Here is a 16391-nt window from a genome sequence, read left to right on the forward strand (position 1 = left end):
CTCTCTCTCTCTCTCTCTCTTTTTCTTCTCTTCTCCTCTCCTCCATCTCTCCTCTCTCTCTCCCCTCTCTCTCCTTCCTCCCCTCCTCGTGACTATGGAAACACAAACAGGCTAGTCTGCCCAGTGGTTTTCTCTCTGTCTGCTCTTCTCCTTCCCTCTTCCTTCTTCATTCACCCTTTTCTCATCTTCCTGTCATCCATTTCTCCTTCTTCTCTTCATCATCCTCCCTTTCCCCACTCCTCTTTCCCTCCTCTCCTCGCTCCTCTCTCATCCCCCCCTATCTCCTCTCCTCTTGTGGATATCTCTGCCCTGTGCTCCTCAGGGTCCGCCTGCGTGTGTGTGTGTCTTAGAGCTCCACCCGCCCTCTAGGGGAGACCACTGACAGCAGCCGGAGTAAAAACCCACAGACAACAGACCAGAAAACTCAGCAGCATGTTCCTTCTTAGAGGGACGGGGGGAAGGCCGGGACTGACTGGAAGTCCCCAGTGCTAGAGAAGTGATGGTGTGCGATGCTAAGAGGAGAGAGAGGAGGGTCATCTGGTCTGACGCTAACCTCTCCTCTCTCTCTTCTCTGTTGCTCTGTTCTTTCCAGGATGTCTCTGGCAGAAGTCCAGCTCTGAAGACGGAGGTTAGTAGCAATTCAACTTTTTATACAAAAAAATACTTCCGTTTTCTCTTCCTATTTCCTAGCTTCTAGCAGGGTTGGGAGTCTAGTTATATATGCAGTAAATAAATAATAAGAATAACAAAGAATTGTATTGATCAACTTGGACCATACCCCACGTTATGTGTCTGCTGGGTGAAATTGTCAGTCATTGATTGGATGGCTTAACCCGCGACGCTTACAAGCAGTTATTTGCGAGTATGTGTGTGAATTGCAACTGCTTTATGTTGTTTTTAGCCTCTTACTCAGGGGCAACTCTAGCCTTGCGAGAGATGGAGAGAGGCAGCAGAGACGACCAGCGTATGTGAGAGAGAGAGGAGGAGAGAGTACACCAGGTTAGTGCTGAGAGCAGAGAAGAGAGAGCAGAACCCAGCGATGAGGTGTGAGAGAGAGAAGAGTGAGAGAGAGACCAGGTAGTGTGAGAGAGAGAGAGGAGAGAGAACCAGGTAGTGTGAGAGAGAGAGAGGAGAGAGAACAGTTAGTGTGAGACGAGAAGAGAGGGAAAGGAAAAAAGAAGAAGATACCATCGGTAGTGTGAGAGAGAAGAGAAAACGGGTAGTGAGAGAGCATGAGTGAGAGACAACCAGAGTAGTGGAGAGAGAGATACAGGTAGTGTGAGGACAGAGAAGAACAGAGCTAGTGAGACGAACACTATAGTGCAGAACACAGAGGAGTGAGAGAGAGTAACAGAAGTAGTGGGAGAGAGAGAGTGAGAGACAATCATAGGTAGTGAGAGAGAGAACAGAGTAGTGAGAGAGAGAGAAGTGAGAGTGAACAGAGTATGGTGCGAGGAGAGAACAGAGTAGTTGAGAGAGTGAGAGAGAGAGAACAGAGCAGTGATAGAAAATGAGGGGAGAACACACAGAGTAGTGGAGAGAGAGAGTGAGGAGATAACATAGAGTAGTGCGAGAGAGAGAGAGTGAGAGACAACAGAGTATGCGAAGAAGAGAGAGGTGAGAGAGAACAGAAGTGTGAGATAGAGAGAGAAATAGTAGTGAGAGAGAGAACAGAGTAGTGAGAGTAGAGTGAAGAGAGAACAGAGTAGTGTGAGAGAGATGTGAGAGAGAAAGAGTAGTGATATGAGGAGGAGAGAGAGAGTAACTGAGATGAGAGGAAGAGAAAGAGTAGTGAAGAAAGAGAGCGTGAGAGAAGAGAACAGAAGTAGTGGAGAGAGAGTGAGAGATAGTACATGTACATGACAGAGTGGATGGAGATGACAGAGTAGTGAGAGAGGTAGAGAGGAGAGCAACACAGAGAGAGTAGTGTGAGAGAGAGGAGTGAGAGAGAGAGAACAGAGTAGTGAGAGAGAGAGAGAGAAGTAGCAGTGAGAGAGAGGAGAGAGAACAGAGTAGTGAGAGAGAGAACAGAGTAGTGAGAAAAGAGAGAACAGAGTAGTGAGAGAGAGAGAGAGAACAGAGTAGTGAAGAGTGAGGAGAGAACGATGGTAGTTGGAGAGAGAGGAGAGTGAAGAAGAACAGAGAGTGAGAGGAGGTGAGAGAGAACAGAGTAGTGAGAGAGAGAGAAGCGAGAGAGGAACAAGAGAGCTGTGTAGAGAGTGAGAGGAGGAACCGAGTAGTGGAGAGAGAGAGAGAGAGTGAGAGAGAACAGAAGTATGTGAGAGAGAGTAGAGAGTGAGAAGAGAAACAGAAGTAGTGAGAGAGGACAGAGTAGTGAGAGAGCGAGAGCGAGAGAAAAAGTGGTGAGAATCAAAGAACCAGAGAGAGAATAACAGTGGGGTTAAACACTCATGAGATATTGTCATGCTGACCTTCAGCTTGTTGTGGCTGTAGTGTTTTATATTCCAGCTAGACAGACAGGACAGTGTGTGATCTTAAGACTTTCGGGAGAAACACCTCTCGTCAGCCCTTACATACAAATGTCACCTGCCCGGAGCCCTCAGCTGCCCTCTTTCAGAGCCTATCCCCAGACAGGTGACTCAGGGGATAGAGAAGTCATGCACACACYTYTAGACACACACACACACACACACCTTTACACTGTTTATAATGACGGGGAAATGGTATGTCCCATTGCGTTTCAGTCTTTATCAGAGAATCATTCAAAGACCTTGAGCCTATTTTCCCGTTACCCGTCAACACTGTCTTAAGGAAGTGTGTGTGTGTCTCTTTTGCGTGTGTGTCCCAGCATTGTCTGACTGGAGCTCTCTCTCTCTCCCTGTTCCTGGTAGGTAAATGGGACAATAAGAAGAAGAACAAATCCTTCTGGCAGAACTTTCGCAAGACGTCGCAGAAGGGAGTCATGCGGCAGACTTCGAGAGGTACGGCAGGACTACGCTTTCTAGTACAGCGTGCTTTTTCCCCGAGAAATGACATAGTGAAATTACAATGGCATACTTATTATCTAACAAGGACTCATTTTGTCCCGTTTTTTTTATGTATTTCCATCGTACTTTATGMCGTGCCCCAGCTGTTTCATTGACCCCTCGTTCTCTGACCGTCTAGGAGAGGACATAGGTTACGTGGCCAGTGAGATCACCATGAGTGACGAAGAGCGCATCCAGCTGATGATGATGGTGAAGGAGAAGATGATCACTGTTGAAGAGGCTTTAGCTCGGGTAGGAACCCTCTCACCCACCCTCTTCTCTGTACCCCCTACACCCATTCCCCACTCTCCAGGCTCCTCCTGGGGCAGACAGACAGACAGACCCCCAGACAGGGCCTGGAGGGGACCTCCACCCCACCCACAGCCTGACCCCAGCCCCAGCTCCCTCACTGCAACGTGGTCCACGCCTACCACCTCTCCCGCTTCATCCCGCAAGCTCCATCTCCAGCGTTTACTAAAATGACTTACTCTTACTAACCATTCACTGTGCTTTCATTATAACCCTMCACTGCCCTTTTTTATTTTTTACAAAACACACCCACGCCGTCCCAATCCCTGTCCAAGAAGGGCGCCTCACGGTGTTTATGTGTGGTCCTGTTCATTCTGTTGGCGTAGCTGGACATGTTCGCTCAGTAGCCCCCCCCCCCCCCCCGGTGTGGTGGTTAGAGTGATGCATTCTGGATTTATTCCCTGGTTGAATGTGGTGGCTGCAGTGTCATTCAGTCGTCCATCTTGTCTCCTCTTCTTTCTCCTTTCTACTCCCCCCTCTCCTGTCTCACCTTTTTGCGTGTCCTATTCTTCTGCCTCTTCTTGTCTCTTCCTCTCTTTCTTTTCTCCTTTGCTCTCCTGTTCTATGTTCTCTTCCTCTCCTCTCTTCCTCCCCCTCCCCTCTCTTCCTCCCTCTCCCACTCTGCTGTCATTTTAAAGGAGAGCATGACTCGGGTGATTGCAGTCCTGTAGAACTAGGTCTCTCTTCAAGGCAGACATTGATTTTCCTCCACCTCTTCCTGTGCAGCTGGTGTATTATTGAGTGCTGGTCTGACCTTCGACCCTCCTCCACTGCGGTTGACACTTAAACAAACCAATGGAATCAATGAACAGCCTCTGTGGTTAGGGATGGGTACGGTTATTTGAATATTTGAATTTCCCGAATGGACGTTCGTATTCGATTCATTGCAAGAGTATTCATTTTAGAAAGAAATAAATATAGGCTTTGTCTAAAATCAAATGTAATTATCTGTAACATTGCTACGTATGAGCACAGACCATGACAGTATACAGTTTTAGTTCCCACCGTAAGAAAGTAATATGTAGTAAAGTGTAGCTTGTCTTTGTCGGTCAATGAAAGCAGCTCTACTGTCAGAGGCTCCTCCACGTGTAGCAAGTGAAGCGTGAGATTTCTAATCAATTCCAAATGGAATTGCAATTAGGGAATTAAGTTGGCTACATGAGAAGGAGTAGGCTACAATGGTCAACCAACAGGTAGGCTGTCTAATATGAATGGAGTTGTTGTAGGAGAAGGATGGGGATCGCAGCAAAATAGCCTTAATTAGCCTTGCTATGCAAGCTAGCTGGCTAGCTAACTTAGCTGACTGATGTAGCGAGCTAGCTTCTTTACGTTGATGTAACGCAGTCAAGATAGAGACTACCTGATGAGAGGATACTGTTGGCGATAACCTATCGGAGCCACAAGTTTGTTGCGTTGGTTTGGCCACTTTCTCTCTCCCTCCATGTCAGACACACCGGCCCCTGCTCCTCTCACGCCCCTCCCCCGCCCCTCTGTTCTGAAACAACAAGCAGTGAGCCGCCTCTCCTGAATCGTTAGAGCGAGTCCCCATTGAAGTTGAAAAAAATATATATGAATTTTCTTTAAAACACATGTGTTTCGCCTATCCGGAGTTCCAAAACTGTTTTGGGGATATTATTCGGATAGTGAAATCATTTCAAATGCCCATCCCTACTCTGTGGACAGTTGTTTTGTCTTGTGACCGTGTATGTTTGTGTCGATAGACTTGTGACCTTTGTGCGTGTATGTGTGTGAGCGTGTGTGTGGTGTCCTACGTTTGTGTATTGGTGTTTCTTTGTGTGTGTGGAGGGGTAGCTGTCTCTATAGTGAGAGTGGGCCACCGCCCCCTGCCCTCCCTTCTCTCTAAACTCTTCTTCTCCTATAGCTGAAGGAGTATGAGAACCATAGCAGACAGTCCAGCAGTACTGACACTGCAGAGTGGACTGACGGATCCAGTCCCAATCTAAACCAGTCCTCTAACTGCAACGTAAGTACTTCTCTGAACTCTGACCTTTGACTGTCCTTTCACCTCTCGCCCCCGTGACCCTCAGGATCAAAACCCCACAAAGGAGCAGCCATCTTTGCGTGTGTGTGTGTGTGTGTGTGTGTGTGTGTGTGTGTGTGTGTGTGTGTGTGTGTGTGTGTGTGTGTGTGTGTGTGTGTGTGCGTGTCTGTGTCTGTGTCTGTGTGTGTGTGTTACCTAGGAGTATTTGGTCCCGTGTGGCTCAGTTGGTAGAGCATGGCGCTTGCAACGCCAGGGTTGTGGGTTCATTCCCCACGGGGGGACCAGGATGAATATGTATGAACTTTCCAATTTGTAAGTCGCTCTGGATAAGAGCGTCAGCTAAATGACTTAAAATGTAAATGTAAAATTTGTGTGTGTGAGAATGTGTGTATAAGAGCATTGGCAGTCACGTCCCTTCTCTAACTAACCTGGATATTATGACATAACCCCAGACATACCGCGTCCCACATGTTGACACCCCATTCTGTGTGTACACTGTAAAAAGGGTTGCCGTAAATTTGACAGTAACTTACAGGCAGCTAAATGGCAATTAAAATGATGTATTTCATATTACAGTGCACCTACTGTAATATAAATACGGTATCAATGCATGTACCTTATAATGCCATACAGTACAATACCGTAAAATGTACTGTATTATACTGTAAAAAAAGAGGGGAGGGGTTTGTATTTCAGTGTGGTCCTGTAATTACAAGGGATTGGTCAAGCAGGTTGGCTGCGTGGCAAAGTGTTCACACATTACAATGTATTAATGAATATTTTGTGTTTTATATCACTTGCACTTCCAAAGGCTTCCAAACAGTGACTACAGGGCACAACAGAACGAAAGGACATGGCTAAATGCTCAACCATTTAAGGTTTAAGACTTTCTGCCACTTCAATCTGTCCCTTATACAAATTGATGGTGCACTATAACCACATAAGCCTTAAATTGGTACAGCATTCTCACTCACGGGCGCAACACATACCATGCACCCACTAGTGGTCAAAAGGTTTTTTGCGTTCCAAAGATACGGCACGGTACTGTATTCTGTGGGTTGGAATTACAGTACCATTCGAAATGCAGCAATTGTTTCCCCAACCCACAACGTTTTCCCACAATGCACCATCATTTGCAGCATGTTGCAGTAAAACATTTCAGAGTATTTTACTGTTGATAATATCCCAAAATAACTGAATGAATGACAGTTTTTCGTTACAGTGTATTGAAGACAGTAAACCTGTATGACTGGGATTAGGCAATCAGTGTGGCCTTTAAGGGTGTGGATTAGTGTGCGACTCAAAGTGCCAAGGCACCTGTCACACTCAAGCCAGCCAATGTTACTTAGACCGGGTCAGGCATCATCAGAAGTCACCCACATTGGACAGGGCTTGGCTGAATACTGCTTACAGGGTGATTACTGATTACGTTACTCCACAGTGACTGGTTTTAGTTGTGTTAAATCTCTCCTAAGTGAACCCCCCCCCGAGCTTCCCACCCCTACCCTCCCTTTGCTCTTTTATCCGGCAGCAGACTATATGGTATGCCCGGCCATGCATCATTTTTTTATTTATGATTTTTTTCACCTTTATTTAACTAGGCAAGTCAGTTAAGAACAAATTATTGTTTACAATGACGGCCTACACCGGAAAAACCCGGACAACACTGGGCCAATTATGCACCGCCCTATGGGACTCCCAGTCACGGCCGGTTGTGATACAGCCTGGATTTGAACCAGTGTGTCTGTAGTGACACCTCTAGCACTGAGATGCAGTGCCTTAGACCACTGCGCCACTCGGGAGCCCGAACCTCCCTCCCTCCCTCCTTCGTCCTATAGCTGGGTCATAGCAATCATGTAGGGTGTGATCAGGATAGGATCCGTGTCCTGGTTGTCAGGGGCCCACAGGGCCTGCTCATACCCAGGCTGAGGCACTCTTTCCAGGTTAGGCGAGGTGGCCGTGTGTGGGGTCCCTGTTGGGCCAGACGGATGTGTTGTCACTCAGAAGGAGGAATGGCGCTGCCTTCTACTGTGGAGAATAATAACATGTGTTGTATATTGGCTTCTGCACCGAAGAGCAAATAGTGAGCTGACTTGGGCCATGAGGCTTGCATCATCATCATCATCATCATCATTATCAGCATAATACATGTTATAGTAAGCTTTTACTGTAGTCCTAAAGGTTAACTCTGAACAGAGAACGGATTTCCATCCAACCCCGGCCCTCATTCCATAATGAACCTTTCCAGGAGTTTACACAGTAACTTTTCCCCCTTCTTTAATTGTAAGTCAGTGCCGGAAGTACATGTGTCCAGTCCGGATGAGCAGCTGTGAGTGAAGGCCAGGTCCTGGACCTCTCAGTCCTTTTGAAGTATCCCTCCAAGCCATGGGGTTTAGTTTGTCTTAGTGACAGGTCACAGAACACGGCCTCACTCAGAGGATACTGCTTGTTACTGGAGTGGATCCTCAAGGCGGACGTGGAGGGTTTGTTTGGATGGAGACTAGTCGTACTCACTGGTGATCGTTCAAATCAAATGCTTCTTTCTTGCTGTGCCAAGTCAAGCTCTGTTTTTCTCTTGGGTTTAGCCTCGCGGCCCACTAGATCGGTGGCTCTGTGTGTGTGTGTGTGTGTGTGTGTGTGTGTGTGTGTGTGTGTGTGTGTGTGTGTGTGTGTGTGTGTGTGTGTGTGTGTGTGTGTGTGAGACATCACAGGGGATAGACGCATTGGCTGACAGGCTAAATGGAGGACTGTGTGTGTACATGTTGGGCTTTCAGATGTTCTGGAGATCAATGGCTCTGAAGCAGAACCGGGTCCAGATGGAACCTTTTGCCTCACAAGCACCCCCACACACACGAACCAAGACACACAGATGTTTAGTACGTCTATCCTCGTGGGGACCCAACATTATTTCAAAATCACATTTTCCCAAACTCTTACCATAAGCTTAACCCAAACCTTAAACCTAACTCCTAACCCTAAACCTTACCCTAACCCTAATTCTAACCCTAACCCTGAACCTAACCATTAAGCTTAAAACAGCCTTTGTGCTCATGGGGATGTGGGAAATGTCTCCACGAGGGAGAATTTCCCTTGTTTTACTATCCTTGTAGGGACTTTTGGGGATTTCAGGTCCCCACAAGGATAGATGAACCAACCCAGTTTCTCTCTCTCTCTCTCTCTCTTCTCTCTCTCTCTCTGTCTCGTCTTCTGTCTCATGTCTCTGTCTCTGTCTCTGTCTCTGTCTCTGTCTCTGTCTCTGTCTCTGTCTCTCTCTCTCTCTTCTCTCTCTCTCTCTCTCTCTCTCTCCTCTTCTCTCTCTCTCTCTCTCTCTCTTCTCTCTCTCTCTCTCTCTCTCTCTCTCTCTCTCTCTCTCACAAACACACACACACACACACACACACACACACACACACACACACACCACACACACACACACACACACACACCACCACAGTCACACACACACACACACACACACACACACACACACACACACACACACACACACACACACACACACACACACACACACACAGAGCCACATCTTCCTGTGAAGGTGGTCATGGATACACATCACAAAAGCACCATCTGGATACCCAAATATTTATATGCACATATGTGTTGCCGTGGAAACCCAGCTGCTAATAGCTGGAGCTCAACATTCCCTTCCTTCTGAATGATCAGCAGTCTTGAAATCCGTACCGGACTGCCTAGCGTCGTTTGCCCTCTCGCATGCTATCGCGTGTACGCTACATTCCCCTTTCCGTATTAATTAGCCAATTGCGTCCTTCCGCTCTGAAGACGTCTGTTCTAGCGTGGTGCTCCCACAGCCCTGACGCCAAGCTGCCTGCAGTCCTGCTCTGGGCTCTGGATATTCTGSACAAGACCCTGCCATGCTTTCAAACAGCTTTCACATGCAAGTAAAATTTTCCTTTCTCGTAATAATTGGCTAATTGGCTTCCTTCAATGAGAAAGTCCTGTTGTAAGGACTTGTGCAGAGAGCCGGCTCCGAGCCCGGTCTGTGATGCAGTATGGCTCCGCCTGGTATTTGATGTGGCGCTGCAGACAGGGCCCTAGCAGGCCAATCTCCCTGTTAATCCTCGCCATGCCCTCGGCTGCCACAGGCCTGCTTCCTGTCCCATTGGATTGACGGACGGGGTGTCCGATAGACGGAGGGAGAGAGGATGGGAGGATGACTGGAGGTGTATTGTCCGGGGGAACACTTGGCCTGTCTTCGGGGGCCGTTAGCACGCGTCGCCGGAGGGAGGGAGGAAGAGAGGAAGTGATGGATGGAGGACAAAGAGCTCTCACTCCCCTCAGGCCCCCGAAACACAGCAGGAGTAGGAGGAGGGAGGCTCTGCTTGATTAAGCACCAGTTTAAAATGGACCCGTTGAGGAAATATCTTTCCCCTTTTGGGCCTGAGGGTGTGTGTCAGGGGTAATGTCCCCCGCTTTTAAAAATGTATTATGTCATCCCCCATCTTCCAAATGGTTAATGGATGTGTGTGTGTGTGTGTGGAGCTCACAAGATCCGTCCTCCTCTTAGCCTGGTCTCTCTCTCTCTCCTCGGGCTGGCCATTAGAGATGTGGGGGCCAAGGCAGGGGTCAGAGGGGCTCAAACGCTGTGATTGTCCTCCTCTCTCTCCACCAGGCACAACGTGCCTTTTCTCTGCTGCTACTCACTTCCGTCGCTTTCATTCGGGCAGAGCTGCCTTCGCCAAAAGGCTGCAGATAGTTTGTGAGAGTGAGTGTGTGCGTCAATGCTGTGTGTCTGTATGCTGTGTGACTACACGTGCCTCACTCTGGATGTGCTGTGTGACTGTGCGTGCCTCACTCTGGATATGCTGTGTGCTTGTGTGCTGTGTGACTGTGCGTGCCTCACTCTGGATATGCTGTGTGCTGTGTGACTGCGCGTGCCTCACCCTGGATATGCTGTGTGCAGCGTGACTAACCTGGGAGTAGCTAGGGCAGGCTCAGCCTCATGCATCATGATGCCTGCTTCTTTGTGCTGACCTGGGGATGGGATGAGCACGAGTCTGCTGTCCTAAATGCCTAAAGCTGTGAGTAACAAGTCACAGTCAACTGCTTCGCATGCTTAATTAAATTTCAGTGTTTTTTTTCCTGTCTTTTTTTCTGAGGTGTGTTTGCAGACACAGTGAGAGTCCCTCTAGGTTTGCATCCATTTGCAAGGGTTTTACTGGCTATTCTCAATCTAGTCTTGCTTGTAATGTGCACCGTGTATGTTCGACCGCACAATGACATTTGCAGCAAGACCCAAAGCCGTTAATGACAGTGTGTGTGTGTGTGTGTGTGTGTGTGTGTGTGTGTGGAGGCATGTGTGTGAGGGGTCATGACTGTTTGGCATTGTTCTACTGCTGACTGCAGCAGCTTTTCACCACTGATTGATTTCCAGACGTCGGTGTCCCTCACGGCTGCATCTCGGGACTATGCCATTGTCACCTCCTCCTCTCCCCCCAGGCTGTTATGTATTGGCAAGGGACAGAAGTGTCTTTCTTTGTCTTCTCTTCTCTCCTATTGCATTCTTCTTAATGACCCAGATTTACAGTACAAGAGATTATGCAGAATGCATTTAATTTAAAAGCAACGCTTTCTCTCCTGTATATAAAAGCCATGCTGCCTCGCTTTCACCCCCGGCTGTCCTCCGGGACTGTCTTGCACATGAGTGGCTCACTCTGCAAAAACAACGCACATACACCCTGCAACAACGATGCACTCAACACCACCACCCACAGGAATAATGAACCACTCCGAGTAATAATATCCACGCTCCACTCCAGTAAGCAGGTTTATTGTCATGAATCTTGCCCTGGATGCAGCTCTGCAGAGTGGTCACGAGCTGGCACAGCCACAAAGTCATCAAATCAGATTTTAAACCTAACCCTTACCCTAACATGAACCCTAACCTTAACCGCACTGCTAACTAATGCTTAACTTAAATGATGACCAAAAAGGAAATGTTTGTTTTCATGCATTTTTACGTACAATATAGCCAATGTTGACTGCAGCTGGCCCAGTTGGAGGCTCAGTTCTGCCTCCAGGGCAAGATTCCTGACAATAAACATCAACCTGCTTCCAGTAATGTCCCATATGTACAGTACCTCAGTAATAAGCATTAGTCGGGTCTGGTTCCAAACTGCAGCGGGCTGGCTCGCTCTTCTCTGTCTCTGTCTCTCTCCTGTCTCCTCATCGATTCTCTCGTGCACACGCGCGCGCACAGACCTGTTATTACAGCACGGTCTGAAAACCTTACTCTGTAATGTTTTCTGGAGCGGTGGAAACTTAGCAGAATAGAATTCCAGACAGATGTGTGGGGTTAGCGAAGAGGGAGGGCAGTGGGGTTAAGAGGTGCAGGGATGAGGGGGGAGTCATTCTGCGGTTTAGGAGCTGAGAGGTTGTCAAAAACTAAGGGGGGGGGTTCATCCCCGGCCTCATGGTCTGATTCTGCTGTTGACAGAGGAATGGGGTATGGAGCATGCACCACTGGGCCTAGCGGTGGAATAGGGGGCGGATGGGACACCAGAGGGATTTATGGGTAATGTGCAGGTCATTCTGACTGAGAATTCCCGAACTGGCTGGAGGAGTCCAAGGGAATGTGGAGGCCAGAGGTCCTTGTGTCACCTAGAGTGCCATTAGAAAGTATTCACACCCATTGACTTATTCCTTGTTTGGATGTGTTTCCACGCGGGATTAGAATAGATGTAATTGTCTTTTTTTTTTGTCAACGATCTACCCAAAATACTCTCATGTCAAAGTGGAAGAAAAAATTAAACATTTGTTTAAAAAAATGAAATGAAAAATAAAACTGGGATTCATATTAAGTAATCAACCCCTTGAGCCAATACTTTGGTATCGATCACCTTTGGTATCGATTACAGCTGTGAGTTTTTCTGGGTACGTTTCTAAGAGCTTTCCCCACCTGGATTGTACAATATTTGCACATTATTATTAAAAACAATTTTCAAGCTCTGTCAAGTTGGTTGTTGATCATTGCTAGACATCCATTTTCAAGTCTTGCCATAGATTTTCAAGCCGATTTACGTCAAAATCACGAAACTTGTGTGTAGGCCAGTGACATAAAATCTCAATTGAATCTTTTTAAAACTCAGGTTCTAACACAACAAAAATGGAAAAAGCCAAGGGGTGTGAGTACTTTCTGAAGGRATTGTAGGTGCCAGTATGCCCTCATGGCACAGTGCCATCCGTTTTGTCACCAAAGCCCCATATACTACCCACCCCTGCGACCTGTATGCTTTCGTTGGCTGGCCCTCGCTTCATATCCGTCACCAAACACACTGGCTCCAGGTCATCTATAAGTCGTTGCTAGGTAAAGCCCRGCCTTATCTCAGCTCACTGAGATAGCATGCGCTCCAGCAGGTATACTTCACTGGTCACCCCCAAAGCCAATTCCTCCTTCGGCCGCCTTTCCTTCCAGTTCTCTGCTGAAATGACTGGAACGAACTGCAAAAATCACTGAAGCTGGAGACTCATATCTCCCTCACTCGCTTTAAGCACCAGCTGTCAGAGCAGCTCACAGATCACTGCACCTGTACATAGCCCATCTGTAAATAGCCCATCCAACTACCTCATCACCATATTGTTATTTATTTCATTTATCTTGCTCCTTGGCACCCCAGTATCTCTACTTGCACATTCATCTTCTGCACATCTACCATTCCAGTGTTTAATTTGCCATACTGTAATAATTTCGCCACTATGGCCTATTTATTGCCTCACTCCCCTTTATCCTACCTCATTTGCACACCTTCTCTATTGTATTATTGACTGTATGTTTGTTTATTCCATGTGTAACTCTGTGTTGTTGTTTGTGTCGCACTGCGTTGCTTTATCTTGGCCTGGTCGCAGTTGTAAATGAGAACTTGTTCTCAACTGGCCTACCTGGTTAAATAAAGGTGAAATAAAATAAATAATAAGGTGTCCAAAGCCAGCTGTTAAAGAAATCCCTCAGCTGTTATCAGGCCTGATGCATGTGTATCWATAACACCAGACTCAGGCAGTGGTCTAACCCAGCAGCTCTGAACTTGTTAGGTCACAGATGTAATACAATGCTCCAGTGTTTCACATGTTTTTTTAAATTGACCCTTTATTTAACTAGGCAATTCAGTTAAGAACACATTCTTGTTTACAATGGCAGTCTAGGAACAGTGGGTTAACTGCCTTGTTCAGGGGGAGAACAATAGATTTTTACCTTGTCAGATCGGGGATTTGATCTTGCAACCTTTTGGTTACTGGCCCAACACTCGAACCACTAGGCTGCCTGTCACCCCACATGGGTAGGCTGGAGAAGCTAAGGGGAGTTGAAAGCCTCTCTCCAGGCCTACAGTACACATCCCAGTCAGACTTGCATTAGTACTAACTCAAGCGCTCTAAATTGTTGCCTGCGGTTCAACCAGCGCTGTTTTTATTATTTATTTATTTTTGTCCATTTTTCATTTTAAAATAATTTTTATTWAAAAAAAWAGATATATATTCTTTTTACTTTTACCTTTTTTCTCCCCAATTTCATGGTATCCAATTGGTGACTTCATTGTTCCCTCTGTTTATGCTTTGCTGTAGAGATTTTTAATACCGTCGTGACGTCCAACTGAACTACAGTACCATCCTCTCTCCAAAGTCCACACACACACATACAGACCAGTGTTTCCCCTACATTAATTTGGCAGTGGCGGGCCGCCGCTGCTAAATTGAGTCCGCCGCTCCCAAAAATATAATGTGAAAAAAAGAGTTTGAAATAGATTTGTTATATAATTTCCGGGTATGGTAAAACATTTTCAGTGTAAACTTAAATGGCTAAAACCAGATAAAAGTATGTCGAAAAGGTAATATACACTACCGTTCAAAAGCATTTTTTGTCCATTAAAATAACATCAAATTGATCGGAAATACAGTGTAGACATTGTTAATGTTGTAAATTGTATTGTAGCTGGAAACTATTGTAGCTGGAAAAAGCCGATTTTTCATGGAATATCAAATCAAATCAAATTTTATTTGTCACATACACATGGTTAGCAGATGTTAATGCGAGTGTAGCGAAATGCTTGTGCTTTTAGTTCCGACCATGCAGTAATATCTAACAATTAATTTAACAATTTCACAACAACTACCTTATACACACAAGTGTAAAGYAATGAATAAGAATATGTACATAAAATATATATATGGATGAGCGATGACCGAACGGTACAGGCAAGATGCAATAGATGGTATAGAGTACGGTATATACATTTGAGATGAGTAATGTAGGGTATGTAAARATTATATAAAGTGGCATAGTTTAAAGTGACTAGTGATACATTTATTACATCCAATTTTTTATTATTAAAGTGGCTAGAGATTGAATCAGTATGTTGGCAGCAGCCACTCAATGTTAGTGATGGCTGTTTAACAGTCTGATGGCCTTGAGATAAAAGCTGTTTTTCAGTCTCTCAGTCCCTGCTTTGATGCACCTGTACTGACCTCGCCTTCTGGATGATAGCGGGGTGAACAGGCAGTGGCTCTGGTGGTTGTTGTCCTTGATGATCTTTTTGSRCTTCCTGTGACATCGGGTGGTGTAGGTGTCCTGGAGAGCAGGTAGTTTGCCCCCGGTGATGCGTTATGCAGACCTCACTACCCTCTGGAGAGCCTTATYGTTGTGGCCGGAGKAGTTGCCGTACCAGGCGGTGATACAGCCCGACAGGATGCTCTCGATTGTGCATCTGTAAAAGTTTGTGAGTGTTTTTGGTGACAAGCCGAATTTCTTCAGCCTCCRGAGGTTGAATAGGCGCTYCTGCGCCTTCTTCACCACYCTGTCTGTGTGGGTGGACCATTTCAGTTTGCCCGTGATGTGTATGCCGAGGAACTTAAAACTTTCCACCTTCTCCACTACTCTCCAGTCGATGTGGATAGGGGGGTGCACCCTCTGCTGTTTCCTGAAGTCCACGATCATCTCCTTTGTTTTGTTGATGTTGAGTGTGAGGTTATTTTCCTGACACCACACTCCAAGGGCCCTCACCTCCTCCCTGTAGGCCGTCTCGTCGTTGCTGGTAATCAAGCCTACTACTGTTGTGTCGTCTGCAAACTTGATGATTGAGTTGGAGGCGTGCATGACCACGCAGTCATGGGTGAACAGGGAGTACAGGAGAGGGCTGAGAAAGCACCCTTGTGGGGCCCCAGTGTTGAGGATCAGCGGGGTGGAGATGTTGTTTCCTACACTCACCACCTGGGGGCGGCCCGTCGGGAAGTCCAGGACACAGTTGCACAGGGCGGGGTCGAGACCCAGGGTCTCGAGCTTAATGGCGAGTTTGGAGGGTACTATGGTGTTAAATGCTGAGCTGTAGTCGATGAACAGCATCTACATAGGCATACAGAGGCCCATTATCAGCAACCATCACTCCTGTGTTCCAATGGCACATTGTGTTAGCTAATCCAAGTTTATCATTTTAAAAGGCTAATTGGTCATTTTAAAACGCTTTTGCAATTATGTTAGCACGGTTGAAAACTTTTGTTCTGATTAAAGAAGCAATAAAACTGGCCTTCTTTAGACTAGTTGAGTATCTGGAGCATCAGCATTTGTGGGTTTGATTACAGGCTCAAAATGGCCAGAAACAAAGGACTTTCATCTGAAACCCATCAGTCTATTCTTGTTCTGAGAAATGAAGGCTATTCCATGGTAGAAAGTGCCAAGAAACTGAAMATCTCTTACAACGCGGTGTACTACTCCCTTCACAGAACAGCGCAAACTGTCTCTAACCAGAATAGAAAGAGGAGTGGGAGGCCCCGGTGCACAACTGAGCAAGAGGACAAGCACATTAGCGTGTCTAGTTTGCGAAACAGACGCCTCACAAGTCCTCGACTGGCAGCTTCATTAAACAGTACCTGCCAAACACCAGTCTCGACGTCAACAGTGAAGAGGCAACTCCGGGATGCTGGCCTTCAAGGGAGAGTTCCTCTGTCCAGTGTCTGTGTTCTTTTGCCCATCTTAATCTTTTCTTTTTATTTGCCAGTCTGAGATATGGCCTTTATTTTGCTACTCTGCCTAGAAGGCAGGAGATGCCTCTTCAATGTTGAAAAATGTG

The 16391-nt window shown here is 46.6% G+C and overlaps 1 pseudogene; it reads left to right on the forward strand.

Moving 5' to 3' along the window:
• The window catches only part of LOC111954298 (SAM and SH3 domain-containing protein 1-like), a 323047-nt pseudogene that overhangs the window by 271416 nt on the left and 35240 nt on the right, over positions 1 to 16391 (forward strand).

This window comes from Salvelinus sp. IW2-2015, linkage group LG28 (assembly GCF_002910315.2).
Source record: "Salvelinus sp. IW2-2015 linkage group LG28, ASM291031v2, whole genome shotgun sequence".
Lineage (NCBI taxonomy): Eukaryota > Metazoa > Chordata > Actinopteri > Salmoniformes > Salmonidae > Salvelinus > Salvelinus sp. IW2-2015.